The sequence below is a fragment of the Protopterus annectens genome, chromosome 1.part0 (genome assembly GCF_019279795.1).
Source record: "Protopterus annectens isolate FY-2018-M chromosome 1.part0, PAN1.0, whole genome shotgun sequence".
In the NCBI taxonomy this organism is placed as follows: Eukaryota; Metazoa; Chordata; order Ceratodontiformes; family Protopteridae; genus Protopterus; species Protopterus annectens.
The window spans coordinates 148,426,169-148,442,195 of NC_056725.1; the positions used below are offsets into that span (position 1 = coordinate 148,426,169).

The following is a 16,027-nucleotide window of genomic DNA, read 5'->3' on the forward strand; positions in this document are numbered from 1 at the left end:
ACACACTTATAACTACATGCTGCCAAATTAGATGAAAAAGGAAAATACAGTAGAAATACATGTATTTGGGCTACAATACAGGTCAATGCATACAATCAGATGTGAAGTCCTAGATCTGAATTCCACTCAAAAAACGTACTCCTTGCAGATAAAAGTGAACCATGTTTTTGTGACATTGCAGCACGGGGCTACAAGGGGAACATTCATAAGCATAGTTAAAATAAGCATGCACTGCCAACACCTACTAGTTTACAGAATGGTGTGGTTACATTACACTTCACTGCAGTTCTGCAGCTGTACAAATTCCATTAACACACTAGCCTTAGCTCGCTTACCTTTTTTGATCCCTTATCTTCAGGTTTTCTTTGAAATCTATAAATTATCATGTCTATGGTAAAAACAAATTTCATTAAATACAGAGAAAAAATAGCAGATCCAGGCAAAATCAGGAGTAGAGCTCCCACCATGCATAGGACAACCTGTACACACTTACTAAATATAACATTTTCCAAAGTTTGATATACTCAACAAAAATGGTCCATTACTTGAATGTGACTTGATGAACCATAATTACAGAAAGTGCTAATGGGTAAAAGTAAAGACTGCATATAAGAATTCAAACATCTGCAAAATCCTTTGCATGAAGCATCAATAATGGTGGAAAGAGGATGAGTAGTTGTAGCACAAAATGAATATTAAAGTATACTAGATGAATTTGTCTTCTTAATATCAGCAAGATGATGCAACTGTGTATATTTATAAAACTACTGAAACAGTAACGGAACTGTATAGAACTCTGTGATTTGCTAATAAAGATGATGGCCGCATTAATGAAAATTATCTCTTCGCTGTCCTGCTTGAATGGTTTTCTACCTTCCGTCCTAGTTCTTGCATATTATGAACAGAGTCTCTAAAAGTGCATGAAAGATATTTCGGAACTTGTCAGCTCTCAGAAAGGGCATGTGTATACATAGCTTTCAAAGAAGCATTTGAGGGGAAATTTTTTATCTTAGCTATGATCCTGACTGCCTCAAGTTTCCTAGAGCTGCTACAAATATGTAGAATATATTTTAGACAAAGCATGAGAACCTTGAAGAGTTAAAGGTGCAGTGGTTATGTAAAAGAAAAATATAACACTCAGGTGGCCAGTACTATAATTTGGTTACATGGAGAATGATGTACTAAGTAGGAAGATTATCCAAGAAGCATGCCATGAAAATATACATCTAATATCAAGGATTCTCTCTGGTTGGTCCTTTATGGGGTTCCTCTTCTCCACCAAATGTCATTTGGCAAAAAATCTTGAAGATCTCATATTTGAAGATGTCCACACACCTATTCTTAAACATGCTGTGAATTTTCACACTGAATACATAAGAACACACATCCCCAAAGCCTGCTTTTTTTTTGTCAATCATAGAGATGAGATCTTAATTTTGCCATCTTAAAAAGATTCCTATATTCTCAACATCACCTAAACATCAGCACCCTAAATTTCTATATGGCTGTCAAACTACAAGACCTGGCATTGTTTTTGTTCTGAGCGAGATGCACAACATGAAAAATTGCTGCAAGTGTCAGGGGTTTAATTTTGCAACTAAGTGGGAACGTTGGGAGTAGCCTTTTACATATACTGCAGCCAGAAACATGATGGTTATTGAGAACTCCTCATCTGAGGATCAGCAACCCTACATAAAAGTTGTAGCACGGCCACAAAAACAAGCATCCAGGACTGCAGCACTAATGCAAGGTTTTTCCCCACCATATTTAATCAATCCCCAGTCATGAAAACACTAAGCTAGTTCTTGGTAGTGAAGGCTTAATTAGCATTTATTAAGATTTTGGTCATCCACTGAATCTTAGAATCTTAGGAAGACAACTGGCAGAGGTGCCACTTCTGGAGTCTATTGATTTAATAAAAGTTATGCTTTATGCTTTATGAAGGAAATCAGCATTTGTTTCAAAGGTTTTCATCATCAGCAAGCTTGTGGGGCTTTCATGTGAAGAAGTTCTTTTGGTGTTAGACATCTGACACTGAAGTGGTAAGCATACTTAGAAATTGTCTTGACAGACTTCTCTTTCTGAAATCAAACCTATTACAAATTCTAATGCTGGACATTTGCTGATGAGCTGAGGAGGTTATTTGGGCTCCCACAAAGTTCAGTAAGTATGTCTCCCCTTCACATCAACCAGTTTGAACTTGAGTAAGAGCAGTCATCTCGACACTGAAGACCCTGGAGGCAAAGTTGCTTCTGGGACCTTTCATTGTTCAGTTGGACAACCAATCCATTGTGTGGCATCTAATAAAAAAAAAGAGGCACAAGTTTGTAATTTCATGCCCCTTCTGCATGCAGGTGATGCTCACCTGGCATCACTCTCACAACATTTCTCATCCCCGAGTAAGTAAACAAGCTGCCAGACTCTCTGAGCTGCCCACCCAGTCCTGTCCTGGAGCTATATACTTAGAAGCTGTCACTGTTCGGGGTTTTCCAGCACACACCTAATATTCAATCCATGTAAGTTTTAAAATAGTGATTTTGCAGGGACCAAGCACCCCCACACACACACACACGCACACACACACACACACACACACACACACACACACACACACACACACACACAAACTGCTAAATAATTTATTCCATCTCTGAGTCTGTACAGTCTCTGGGTAAAAGGTATATTTACAAATGCCAGGGATTGTGATATCTCACACAACAGACAGCCATCTGTTTTGTCAGCCAAAGTGTGTCAACAAAACAGAGGTTGATTTAAACCTCAGTCAACAACCTGTACATATCCCATACATCTGTGTGTATGTGTTTTTGTGTTGAATTTGTGTATTTGCATGGATACACACACACACACACACACACACACACACACACACACACACACACACACACACACATATATATATATAGATTTCAAATCCAGCTCCAGACAAGTGACAAGTGGAGTACCTCAGGGTTCAGTCCTGGGACCGCTCTTGTTTGGCATCTACTTCTCTGAAGTACAGGCCAACACTAAGGGACTCTGGCTAACAAAGTTCGCAGATGACTGCAAACTGGGAGCCATTATTGAATCCCCAAATGATGTGGATACTCTACAAAAGGGCCTTACAGAAACAGATGCTTGATGCCAGAGCCATGGGCTCAAGCTCAGTGTCAAGAAATGTATAGTTATCCCCTTTGGGAAAAAACATGTACCTGTGAATTACCATATAGGTGGCAGTACACTAAACACTGAAAGTGTGATAAGAGACTTAGGGACACAGGTGGACAGTGGTCTCACCTTTGATAACCACATCGCCACAACAGTCAGGAAATCCTTCTATGTGGCACACCTCATCACTAAGGGCTTTTCATCCTGAAAGGCAGCAGAAATACCTCACTAAAAGAATCACAGGCCTAAAGCAGATGCCCTATGCTGACCGCCTTAAAAAACTCCAGCTATACTCTGTTGCATATCGTCTACTCAGAGGCGATCTCTGCTTAACATACAAGGCCATGTCATACCAACAGCTGTTGGACATGCTACACTTAAAGAAATCCCAATCCCTCAGAGCCACATGCTCCAGGAATCTAAACCTTGTCTTCACAATAAACAAAACACGCTGGAGGGATAGGTTCCTGACCCAGAGACTCCCCAGACTCTGGAATAGATTGCCCATACATGTCAAGCAGAGTGCCTCTTTGGCCCTCTTCAAAAGGAACCTTGACGATTGGATGGGAGAAAGAAAATTCACCCCGCGGATTACATCAGTTGCCCTGCTAGACAGGGGTTCAGGGAAGTAAATAGTGTGGGAAGAAATAGACAGGGAATTGTTATGGCTAGGCTTGTATAGGCCCTAGGGCTGATAGCCTAGTACCAACCTATGAACCTATGAACCTTTGAGCTTTATTCCATTGCATATCACCTACTCAGAGGTGATGTCTGCCTAACATACAAAGCTATGTCAAACCCAGAGTTGTTGGACATGCACCACTTAAAGAAATCCCAATCCCTCCAAGCTACATGCTCTAGGGACCTAAACCTTATCACCACAATAAACAGAACATGCTGGAGGGATAGATTCCTGTCCCAAAGACTCCCCATACTCTGGAACAAATTACCTATCTATATCAAACAAAGCTCCTCATTAGTACTCTTCAAGAAAAATCTTGATGATTGGATGGGAAATAGGAAATTCACCCCGGGGATCACTTCTGTGGCTCTGCTCGACAGGGACACAGGAAAATAATTTTCTTGGGTGGCGAAAGCAAGGGTACCTTTTTGGCTAGGCTTATATAGGCCCTAGGGTCAATAGCCTAGTATCTACCTATGAACCTATGAACCTACAGAACTGTTACAGATTGTTGTTGATATTGGATTTAGAATTTTGTTTTGGTGGGGAGGCTGTCCTAACTTGTGTGTAGTCTTAGGGAGCATTACGTTTTAAATTGTTGTGTGCATAATGGATGCATGCATTCATTAATAACTGAGTTCACAGCCATCATGTTTATGTATTATATACTTAAATTATGTGTCTATTTTCTGTTTCATCTCATAAAGGGATATGGCACCAAAGAAGAGATCTGTACCCAGCAATAACCATAAACTGATGCAGGAAATTATGTAATTATCCAGGCCTTACTTCACTATAGAGCTTTTCTGTTAAGGAGAGGTAGAGGTGACAAATCTGCCCATGATTAACATCAATGCTGTCAGAGAGTATGGGAGAACTTACTCCCAGATCTAACACTAGGCAAATAATATGATAACCTCTGCCCACTGTAGGACAGCTGCAACTGCATGGGAAGTGGCCCTGTTACCAAACTAACATTACCTGAAACAGAGGAGTTCCTGTGCACTGTCAGAGATCCAGATAGCTTGGCAGAGGGTTCCCACAGAATCCTTGATGTTGGAGTTGATGTGGACAACAGAGCCCGGGTGTCACAAGCAGACCTTCCAGGTATTCAAAATGCAGCTATCACTGTTATAGCTTTAGATGTCTGATATAAATAGTGTCATTGATAACTGTGGGTCAGACAGCACAGTCATAGAGAAATAGAGGAGGGAGTTTGGGGGAAAATGCAACTGTTCACTACATTTTTGTATGAGAACATTTTTAAACTACACATATGAATGGGGATTGTTCTCTTTTGCTTGTTTCATTTGCACTGTAATACTTGTCAGCCTTCTTTTCTTTCCTTTCCTCACATACAGGGACATCTGGATTGCTGGCTCCCACATCACCTGCACATGGTAAGCACACATGTGGCTATTGTTATTACTGTATATAAGGCAGATTCTGGTCTATATAAGATTAAAATTTGTATTCCTTTAGCATCTGTTAGAGTTTAACATACCTTTTCTATAAGGAAAATATGTGATCAATTTAATTCTCTATTTATCTGTTTGTTGTGCTTATTTCTTGTTATCATAGGTGATCCTAAGTATTGCATTGGCAAATTCCTACCACCTGATGTCAGAGTATCTGTAGCCTCTGATGATGATGATGATGGTGATGATGATGATGATGATGGTGGCAATGAACAGGCACAAACTGGGGGTTCAGTCAGTCTGACAATAAGGTTGCAGCACCTACATTCCTGCCCATATTTCAGACACAGTCAATATGCCTACACATACCCATGACACAGAGACCTATGATATAGAACAGGTTGAGGGTGACACAGATAAACATGGTAAAGTGGTTACTCCAGTTGCATAGCTGATAACTTCTCCCTGTAGCCATCATGAGGGTATGGTGTCCCACAAGAGGGTTGGTAAAGGGTTGGGATGCTTGGAGGAGGCCTGCTGTCCACCCTCCTTCTGATGCTGCTGTGTCATGTGGTGACACCAGACATATGTGTATGGCCTTAGTGGAGGAGCAGGAATATTCCACCAGGGCATCAGAAAAGATGGTGTGATTACTAAATATTGTGTATTCTGATGTGCATGACTCCATGAACCATGTGAACAGCTCCTTGGACAGAATGAATGACACACTGGATTGGGCAGTGCTTGTTGTTGATATCTATTGGGGGAGGGTCTGCACCCACATGGTCGGTGGGTCGCTACATCTTCTGGTGTTAGTAGACATGGTTTTGCAAGATCCATCTCCTATAGACATTGCATCCACTGCTCTGCCAGTGGTTGCAGTGTCCACTCCTGGAGATGCTAGACCATGGGGTCATGGTCCTGGACATAGTCATGTGGAGATCTAATTCAGCAGACATTGCTCATGTTCATGTTGCACTCCAACTTCTAGCCAGGGCCATTGAAGTAGCAATGCAGCTCCTGGCAGAGTTGGTTTTCATGGTTGGGGGTGACAATGCTGAACTGACTACTCTACTATGCACAGATCACACCTGAGATACCAGGATGTAGTGCTAGCACATTGCTTGATTGTGTTTATGCAGACACACAGACACTATAAAAAATTAATTTGCCCATACCACCTTACATACATGCATGCGATCTAAACAGTATTGTTGAGTGGTATACATCTGTTGTAACTGACCCTGAACACTGTGTACTTTGACAGATACTTGTGTTTCTTACTTGTCCACACTCACTTCTTTGGTGTCAGCTTTACCCATCTACCATCCCCTCCACCCACCCTGTGCAAATGATGATGACTGTGCCCTGCCTTTTGCACATGCCTTTGTCACTTAGGGTTGCATATAAATCTGATGCACACAGTGGATAACTAATGCTTGCTTATTCAAAAGTTTCCATTAATTAACATGTATTGCAGAAGAAATGTTTTTGATTTCTTGTTCCTACTTATTTGTGAATGATTGCTTCTATAATTCTTGAACCTCATTGCATTTCAGTTAGCAATGTCATTACAGCATTGTAAGCATTAGGTAATTCAGTCTTGCTTCTCGGTATAGTCGTGCAAATGTGGGTATAATTGACCTGTTCCATGTTTTATAGACAGTCATCAATTGAAATATCTGATGCACAGTATTGGTTCTCATACATAACTGTATATTGCAAAAATCTGACATAAGAGATATAACTGACATAACTGTACACCTCAGTCAAATGCTCTCTTAGGGCAATATACATATTTCCATATGAGAGCAATCAGTTTAGATATATATATATTTTTCTTTACAGGTTCCATAGTTGCCTTGTCATTACTGCAGGTACAAATTGTGTCATTGGGGGTTGTCCTTGTCTGTTTCTGTCAGAACACAGCCATTATGTGGTTAAGTAAAGGTTGTGGAGTCTGAAAGGCATCAGTTTTCCTACTTGTATGTGCATGGGATCTTAGGCTTTTACCTATGTAGTGATTGTGTGCTCTAAGCTTTGCCTCTTAGCCATATCCAGGTCATACTGTGCACACTTCCATCTGCCAGCACCATCTGCAATTGGTGCTTCTCCCTCAGACTCCTCACCTGTACCTGCTGCTGCTGGACCTGCATGTGGTCCTGCCCCTTGCTGTCCTTGCAGAAGCTGCTTACTAAGAATTATATTGCATAATATGGCACAGACTGTAAGTATTTTTGCAGACATGCCTGGGTCTTACTGCAGTGCACCTACTGATGTGTTTAGACACCATAACCTCAATTTAAGCAATCTAAACACACATTCTTTACTATATGGGTTTCTCATGGGTTATCATGAGCCAGGGCTCCATTGCATAACTTGCATCCCCCACCAGATGCCCTTGAGGAATGCCACCCTTTAGCAAACTTGGTGTGCAACTCACAAGTGTGATATATGCATGATTCATGGAAACTACCTGTTACCTGCACAGACATTTCTGTTAATGTACCTCCTTTCTTGTGCCTGGGGCTTTTATCTATATGTGTGTGCAATCCCTGGCCCCCAACACTTCAGGTAAGTGTAGTACTGCATAGAATTCTTTAATGGTTCTTGCTCTGTTCTGTGGGGTGTATGGGAAATGGATGTGATTCCTTCCATGTAGTAGAATTGCATTTAAAAGGTAACCATTTGAAATGTCAGAACCATCTAAAGTGAGTCCCAAAATATGAACACTGAATGGCTGAAAGATTGAACTTACATATACTAAATCTGTGATGACATTTCAGAGAGTATTCCCTTTTTCCAAGATATGGTGATCTCAAAGTTGGTAGATTTAAGTCTGGGGAGTGTGGGATGGAAAGGGGAGCTCACCCCTTGCAAAAAGAAGATTTAAGGATAACAGCAATTTTCAAGATTTACTCTTCTCTGGGTTTTTGGTCTTTTTTTCAGATTGTCAGTGCTCAGCATTTCAATTGCCAACATCTAAGTAGGGGGCCCATTTGAAAACTGATGTAACATTCTTAAGGCTGATGCCTGTTACATCACTAGCATATCTCCACTGGATCACTGGAAATACCATCAGCTAGTATATGAAATGATAAATGTACCTTCGGTTCCATTAGGATGGGTTCCCATGATTTTACTGGGGTCTGAGGAAGGGACTGCAAAGGTTGCATATTTCCTCCAGTATTTCCCTGTCTGTCCTGCATCTCTCAGGAATTTCTGTCATGCACTCCATGATAAGTCAACCAGGGTCTAAACAATTTTCCTCTTTTTGCCCAGGGTCTGCTAGCATCACCCTGATTTAAAGTCTATTGCACATACAGCATAATAATGGCAACAGCAACCCCTAACATAGGAGCATAGGATCTTAAGAGGTTACTAGGCTAATGGCCCTGGGGCCCTTATAAGCCTAGCCAAGAGTTTATCCCGAAAAAGAAACCTCAGTCAGCACCTGTCACCCCTGTCAGTGAAGGACAGAGGTGGAACCCCTGGGACAAATTTGTGGTTTCCCATCCACTCATCAAGGTTGCGTTTGAAGAGGGTCAGCGAGGTGCTCTGTTTGACATCTATGGGAAGTCTATCCCAGAGACAGAGCAGCCTCTGGGAGACAAACCTGTCTCTCCAGCAGGTTTTGTTGATGTCACATATTAGATTCAGCCCTTTCAAGCAGGTAATGCATGCATGAGAAGTTAGCCTTACGGATTTGGAGCATCTCTAGTAGGACAGGGTCCAAGACTGCCTTGTAGGCAAGACACAGATCATCCCTGAGCAATCTGTACAATACCAAATAGAGTGATAGTGATTTGAGCCTGTCCATATAGGAGAGGTATTGGAAGCCATGGATTCTCTTTGTGAGATATTTCAGTGGCCTTTCCAGTTGGTGCAGATGCTTGGAGAGGTACATACAAAGTGGTGAGTTATACTCGATTATTGGTCTAATGAGTGAGGAGTACAGAGAGGTAATAACCTCCTTTTTGTGATGAAATCCCTTTACTTATGAGATGAACCAAGTAAAAGGCTTTTCTGACCACTGCCACTGCATGATGGTCGAATATGAGATTGTTATCACGAAAAATATACACCAGCACAAAAACGAAACACTTCTAATCCAAAAACATCCACAAAAAAGAGCAAAAGGAAGGAAAAAATCAACTTTCAGGATGTATAAAAATCCATTTAATAGTCCATACGTTCTGGTACCTCGGCAGTTCGCCTTCAGTGGAACAATTTCAAATACATTGCATCCCCCATATATAGTGACTTCATTTAATTAATCACAATCAATTAACCTTCAAATGCATTTTCTTAAAGCTCAAACACTCAAAATGACAATGAAATAAATACTTCAAATTTTTTAAACTAATGAATTAATAAACTATGCTGAAAAACACATTACTTATACATGTGCTATAAATGTAATATTGTGCTCTATACTGCTATCAATTTATCATTTATACATTAAATATACAATATTAAATACATATAAAGCACAGTAATAAATACTAGCAACATTATAAATATTACTATGGCCTACGGTATTATTAAATAAATAAATATAACAAAAAAGAAAAACAAACAATAAATTATCAACCTATTCCAGCATCCAAATCATTTTGTGTTCCAACCTATTTAATTCATTTTTAAAATTCCCTCCTAATAAATGTGGTCTAGCCAAAACACTAAAGTTGAATCCATCAATTTCACCCTTATGTATTGTAGCAAAATGAAAAGCCACAGGGCTATCCATAGTTTTTCTCCTAATGTCCCCCAAATGTTCTAAAATACGAACCTTAACTTTTCTAGTTGTTTGTCCTATATACCACATAGGTTCTACACAATTACAACCCAAAATATACACTACCCCTGAAGAAGTGCAATCAAATCTTTCAAAAGCTACATATTTTATACCATTGATTTTCTTCCCATGCATGTTACTAACCTTCTCACAGATGGAACACTGTCCACATCTAAACATTCCAACATTCCCATAAGGAGAATGCACTAATTTCTTATTCAGTAACTCTTTTAGGTTTTTATATCTACTTTATGAGAAGATGACCCTCTTTGGAAATAAATGTCCGATAGAAGCATCATCACTAATTACATGCCATAACTCTTGCTCTTTTTCGTGGATGTTTTTGGATGAGATTGTTATCAACCTGAGTGCCCAGGTCTCTCACCACAGGTTGTGTGCTTAGGGGGTTGCCATTGATGTGGTAATCAGTAGGGGCCATGTTTTTGCCCAGTGGTATGATGATACATTTTTTTGCATTTAGCTTGAGGCCATGACTTTGACACCAGTCATTAGTTGCTGTAAGACACTCTTGCAGTATGTTAACATCATTTGGGGAGTCAATGACAGCATCAAACGTACAGTGGTCTGCAAACTTGGTCACCCACAGGTCTTTTGTCTTTGATTGGACCTCTGAGAAGTAAATGCCAAACAGTAGGGGTCCCAAGACAGATCCCTGGGGAACTCCACTAGTGACAGGTCTGCTATTGGAGGTGGAGACACCTATTTTGACTTGGAAGATCTTGTCAGTGAGCCAGCTGGCCATCCACCTGATGAGATAGGGATTTACGACAAGTTGTGTTAGCTTTTCGATGATGCCTGAGTGGGTGATTGTTTCAAAGGCCTTGGCCAAGTCAAGGTAAGATGTATGCACTGACTTTCCCTCATCCAGGGCCTTGGTGACAGTCTCAAAGAAATCAACCAGGTTCAACAGGCAAGATCTGCCCTTGACAAATCTGAACTGGGTGGGGTCAAGTGCTTGGAGATTGCCTATGTCTTTGCTTATGACATCCATAATAATATGCTCCATGGCTTTACAGATCAGACTTGTCAAGCTAATGGGGTGATAGTTTCCAGGGTCAGTAGTGGCAGCACCTTTGTGCAAGGGAATGACAATGGCAGTTCTCCACTCTGCTGGAATGAAGCCTGTACTTAGGCTGTGGTTGAATAGGATGTTCAGTGGCAAAGCCAGTTTTTGCAGGAGATGGTGCAGAATAGAGCCTGGCATACTATCAGGCTCCATGTAAGGTGTGTTCTTTGTTTTCAATGGGCTTTTTAGCATCTGATCTGTGGAGATGTGAGGTACAGGACAAGTATTGGGGATGTCGAAAGGGCCTTTGGGGGGGCAGGGTGGTGAAGTTTGTGCTGAACCTGTCTGCTAGCAGGTTGGCTAACATTCTTTTTTTCTAAGTGTAATCATGCTTGTATTCCAAAGAATTTTGTGTACAGGGCAAAAACCTACACTGTGTATACATGGTTGCTTCATACCTTCTTGAACAGCTTCACCACCTAGGATTGGTTAATTAGCAAATACTTCAGCTGTTTTATGTTGTTATCAGCATATTCTGCTGTTTGTCTGCCTTTGGCATCTCTACACATCGCACCATTTAATGAATTCCAGCTAGCGCACTAACATGTACATGATAGCTACACTTCATGTAGCTGCCAATGAGTGCAGCCCACTGTTTAATCTGTATCTACTGTAGTGCATTCAATTCTGTTAGCCATGCAGAGGAAATGAGATAATGCTGGTAAAATTTATGCAATGCAGAACTTATTAAAATGGCCATAGGAGTGAAAAGGGTAGGGTACAAGAAGATAGTCTTGGGGGTAGCCGTCTGGGAATGCTGCAGTTCAAATGTAGAATTGCATAAAAGCTGTTGACCAGCAGATGAAGGATTGGAATACCATGTTGATAATGATAGCTGTCTGGGGGCATATGTGTAGGACTAATCATACATCAGATGGAAGGAAATTGATTCTTTTGCAGTGATACAATGCCTGTGTCACCATCAAAGGGAATAGTTGGGGGGTTAGGGCAAGGGAAAACTTCTCTGTAAACTGTGTAGGATGGAGTGTCTGCCATTTCTGGCTAAAAAGATAAGGAAATCTCTGAGTATTAGGTGAAAGAGATAAGCCAGGCTTACATCTAGGTCAGTGAAATGGAGCACCTTGGTAATGGGAAGTGTAAATATTACTTATGACCTAGTCTGCAGGATAAGCTGGACATATCCAGTCATGGTAAGTGGTGCTGTCCTCTACAGCAAAGCAAGATAAGGCACAAAGCATCCCCATGGCTGTCTAGAGGATGCAACCCCCCCAACAGCTTTTACTTTGATCTTAAGTGGAGTTCCTAGTTAGATGTCTAGTCATCCTCCACGTTAACTGTGGCTAAAACATTACTAAATGTTAAAACCTATTTACAACCTGTTACAAAATTTTCCATTAATTAATAGCAGAAGATAATATTATCTTAACTAAATGAACCATGCTTCCTACCCTTGAGAGTGAATCGCATCTTATTTCAGGTGGCCCTTAGAAAATTGCTATTGCTTGCAAACATCTTAAATTCCCCTTTTCCCATTTTACCTAGAGTCAGGGTGTTATGTCGTCTATCACCACATCCTTTGATTCTACCATCTTTGACAGCCATGTCTGACTGTCCCAGGTTTTCCCTTACCCAATCCATTCATCTTTTGGCTGAGCATCCCTGTCTCCTCTTGCCTTCTTCCTTTTTCTCCCATATCTCTTTTACCTCATTGCCTTGTGCTTTGCTGTACATATGATTGAATGGCAGTAGTCCATTCTATCTGAACTTGTTTACAGTTGGGGCTACTTTGGCTTCTTCTCTGATATCCTAATTTCTTTATCTTTCTCAAAGTGTGCATCCAACTGCCCATCACAAGCAGTTCAACTCCATCTCCTCAAGTATCTTCAGCTGCTCTACCTTCACTGCCCATGTTTCTGTACCATACAGTACTACTGGTCATACCACTGTTTTATGCACCTTACTTTTCAACTTATTTGGTATTATTCTAACACATTTTACCAGTTGGATGCAGCTACTCTCATTCAAGCTTTGTCTTTCTCATTCAGACTTCCCTTCTTTTCAATCACACTTCTCAGGTAGTTGAAGCTGTTAACCCTTCTGTCTTAATTTTCAGCTTCTTTGGATTTCGACATTTGCTGTGATAGGCACTATATTATCTGTATTCACTTTCATCCCATGTGCCTTTAATTTTGCATTCCAGTCCTCATTAATTTGCAGAAGATCCTGTTCAGAATCTGGTTGTAGTTCTACATCATTCTTGCACAGCAGCTTTGTTGATCTGTCCCCTCCATCCTCTTTGTTGATGTAGTTTATCACCAGTATGAGCAAAGGTGGACTTAGATCTAAAAACAGATGCACACCCACTCTCACTGGAAACCTATCTGTGAACACTGTTCATATTCATGTCACTGTGTCCTTGCACATGCTTGGATTATACAAGCTGATGCTTTCAGCTTTGAACCATTACAAGACTGCCCAAATCAGCTTTCTTGGGAGCTTGTTATATGCTTTTTCCAAGTCAAGGAATGCAATTTTTGGACTCTTTCATCATTTCCAGCTTTGTCTCAGCTGTCTCACTGCTAGGGTTGCCACCTTTTAAGCAGGCCAAAGTGGGACATGGGGGTGGGCCAATATGACACTGGCCATACCCCCTACCATGACATCATCACAGCAGTTAAGGACCACCAAACATGTTCTCATCCCTCAAAAATAGGGATATATTTTAAATATTACTCATAAACTTAGAAAGGTGCTTGTGTAACAAGGTTTGTGTTAACATACATTTTCTGAAGGATCTGAAGTCTGAAACTCGAATGTATGTTATTATTTATTGACTTCAGTCCCCAGCATAGCTCTCAACCAATCGGGAACAAATCTCAACAGAATCAGGGACACGTTTAAAATATTAGTTCTGTTAACTTGAGGCAGTAACAGAATAAGACAGTGTGAATTAATATACATTAATATACATTTCCCGAAGTATAATAAATCTGTAATGTTTAATTATTGGCCTTATTTATTAAGTATAATTCATCACCTTTTGTTCAAAAGGCACCAGTGTTAGGAAGAATTAATAGGGACAGAGCTGAAATTTGAGTAAAAATCGGGGATATCCCTGAAAATTAGGGACAGCTAAGAGGTATAGTCACATTCTGTGAAAATCTGGAGAGAATCTGTACATTCTACTTTTATAATCCAGCTCCAGGTTCCCATACGCTGAATGGGAGCCAGATACTTTTTTGTTGCAAAAAACATTTTCCTTCCCATACTGAAGCTATATGGGAGGGGGAAGGGGTTAAGAGAGCACACTCTCTATAAAACACAGACCTAGTATACTGCAAATGGCAACCTTTTCTGCTATTCAGTTATTTGAATTCAGGGTTCTAAGTGTCAGGAACAGTAGCATCTATAAATAAAGAACAGTCATAAGAAAACTTCCTGTGACACATGAATAAAAATAATAGGAAAAAACTAACGAAGAACAGTCAAAAGCTACTAATTCTGTTGTAAAGTAGATGGCAGTGAGATGCGTACATTAGTTTCCTTGATGGCGCTATAAAAAGTGACGATGGCATTAACTGCAATGCCGATAGCATCACCATCACTGCAGTGACTATGAAGTTGCTGAAATAACTTTTAGTGTGTGTGTTAGTACCTTTAGCAAAGAGCTCCACAGCTTTTATTTTTTTTTTTTTTTTTTTTAGTTTGACAGTGGGGAACTTGGATTCAGCCAGGAAGAGCCCTACAAAAATTATCTTTGTAGGGCTCTTCCTCACTGAATCCCCGCCCCCTTCATGAGCTGCAGCCATGGTTGTCTAATGCCACCTGCACCTTACTTAAAAACAGAGACAAGTCTAATATGTGACATTAACAAAAACCTGCTGGAGAGACAGGTTTGTCTCCCAGAGGCTGCCCCGTCTCTGGAATAGATTCCCCATACACGTCAAAAAAACGTACGTTGTTGACCCTCTTCAAGCGCAATCTTGATGAGTGGATGGGTAACCACAAATTTGCCCCAGGGGTTCCACCTGTGTCCCTCATTGACAGGGGCAACAAGTGCTGATTGAGGTTTCTTTTTTGGGGATAAACTCTTGGCTAGGCTTGTAAGGGTCCCAGAGCCATTAGCCTAGTAATTTCCTATGATCCTATAATCCTTTTACCTTGCCCAGCTGATTTCTGCATCCAGTAATGTCACCATGTGCCCCTACATAGCCCTTATTAGACCCGTTAATGACTACAATGCTTCCATTAGCATGTACCTGTCAAGGCACATGGTCCAGCTCAAAGATCCCAATGTTTTCTTAATAAGAAGATTAGGGGTCTGAGCTCCATTTCATGTGCCAAGCACGTCAAAACCATGTCCCTCTTCTCTATTTCCTACAGACTGTTGAGGAGTGATCTTGTTTTATTATTGTTGCTTATAAGACCACTATAGATATTTATGCGTGCCCTCCCTCATGTTTGCAAAATAGGGTAAACCATTAACACTTGCATTAAAGACCTCATCTTCCATTGCAACATAAACTAAACCGGTTAGCAAGCTAAATTCCTCACCCAAAGAAAAGCAGTTATATGGAATAGACTCCACTTGCATATTTACCAAAGTAGGTCCTTCACAGACCCATATTCTTCCAGCACAATGTGGATGAGTGGATGGGCACCTGTAAATACACCCTTGGTATTCCTCCACAGTCCATTACAGATAGCAGCAGCACATAGTAGGAATTGATGTTGCTAAGATGCATATATTATCTACATGATCAATTGCTTTGTATCAGCCTATACACCTATGAAAAGCCCCATTCCTGTCATAGAGAGCAGTGTTTCTACATCACAAAAAGATAGGTTAACTTACATTTCCATTGCTTTACTGTGAAATAGTATGGTAGAGCTCGTCTTTGTATTGTTCCATTGTA

At 40.6% G+C, this 16,027-nt stretch overlaps 1 protein-coding gene across 1 annotated transcript in view; it reads right to left on the reverse strand.

The window, feature by feature from the left end:
• Positions 1-16,027, reverse strand: part of LOC122794997 — a 123,692-nt gene that overhangs the window by 47,505 nt on the left and 60,160 nt on the right. The window lies entirely within an intron of this gene.